This window comes from Microtus ochrogaster, linkage group LG1 (assembly GCF_000317375.1).
Source record: "Microtus ochrogaster isolate Prairie Vole_2 linkage group LG1, MicOch1.0, whole genome shotgun sequence".
Lineage (NCBI taxonomy): Eukaryota > Metazoa > Chordata > Mammalia > Rodentia > Cricetidae > Microtus > Microtus ochrogaster.
Genome location: NC_022027.1, coordinates 43,301,348 through 43,303,106, shown reverse-complemented (window position 1 = coordinate 43,303,106; position 1,759 = coordinate 43,301,348).

Here is a 1,759-nt window from a genome sequence, read left to right as displayed (position 1 = left end):
ATATATTCCTGCAGGCCAGAAGAGGGCACCAGAACTCATTACAGATGGTTGTGAGCCACCATGTGGTTGCTGGGAATTGAACTCAGGACCTCCAGAAGAGCAGTCAGTGCTCTTAACCTCTGAGCCATCTCTCCAGCTCCGGGGCTGGATTCTTATCTACTATTTGACATCTTTCCTTTTTGTTTCCACAGAAGCAATGTTTTTGTGAACTTGAGGGTACTGCTTTTTCTAGCCCAAGCATCTTTTTGTATCATTTCCCCAGTATGGAGGCCTTATACTCCGAGGTAACAATATGTAGTTCATTGCATGCTGGAGGACCTCACTGTGGTTTTCATATCTTCAGGAGTCACGGAAACACATTACTTAGAACTCTTGACTTGATAAACTTGTGACCATCCCAATACGATGTGCTAGCTAGGAACCCCCCAACTTTTATCACAGACTGTAGTCTGCCTAAGGCCCATGAACTGTCACATACAGAGCCCCTGTTGTAGGCTGAACACTCTCTTTAGCAACAATGTCCTCTAACTGTCTACTTTGAATTTCTTGTGTGGCATTGTAAGTAATTCTGAAAACACCATCCTTAAATTTAGGTAAGTGAAAATAAAGTTGTCCTTAATCTTTGATAAAACTCCAGACACATGGTGCGGTGCCTTTGAGGATATTCAGTGGGAAAGAACTAGGGTGCATGTGGACTAGGCGGTTGGAGATGAGATGGTGACCACCTTAATCTATTTGTGTGACTGTAAGTCGGTAATCTATAATGAACATAATTTATTCCATCACAGTTCTGGATGCTGGGAAATCCGAGCTCATGCTGTCAATCTGCAATGAGGACTTTCAGGCCGTGTCTGCAGTGTTTAAACATACGGCCACAGCAGCAATGACATGTCCTTGCAGCCAGGTGTGATTGTGCTCATCAGCAGTCCCTAGGAAGCTGAGGAAGGAGGATGGGAGTCCATTGGCAGCTCATGCATGTAGGCATACCTTTTCTGAAATAAATCATAAATAAATAAGAAATAAAAGCCAGGGCCAGGTGGTGGTGCACACTTTTAATCCCAGGACTCAGGGAGGTAGAGGCAGATCTCTGAGTTTACGGCCAGCCTAGTCTATACAGGGAGTTTTAGGACAACCAGAGCTGTTACAGAGAGAAACCCTGTCTCAAAAGAAAAAAAAAAAGCCAGTTGTGGGATTCCCCTCTGTATGCTGTGAATATCATTGGTTAATAAAGAAACTGTGTTGGACCTGTGCAGGGAATAGAGGTAGGTGGGAAAAACCAAGCTGAAAGTGGGGAGAAAGAAGGAGGAGTCAGACAGAAGCCATGTAGTCCCGCTGGAGACAGACGTCATATGGAGCTTTACCCTGTAAGCCACAGCCATGTGGCGATACACAGATTCATGGAGATGGGCTAGTTTAGGATATGAGTTAACCAGAAATATGCTAGAGTCATTGGTCAAGCAGTGGTTTCATTAATACAGCTTTTGTGTGATTATTGTGGGGCTGAGCAGCTGGGAACGAACAAGCGGCCAACCCAACAACAAGATAGAATATGCCCTTAATCTTAGCATTCAAGAAGTTGAGGCAAGAGGACCAGGAAATTAAGGTCAACCTGGGCTGCCTGATGTGGATTGCTTCCATCCCAATGTGGTATGATAGACCACGTCCTCCTGAAAAGTTCCTGTGCAATCCTTCAAAAAATTTCTTCGCTCAACTGCCTACTGAGATGAAACTAGCACACAGGTTATACCATGAAAGACCT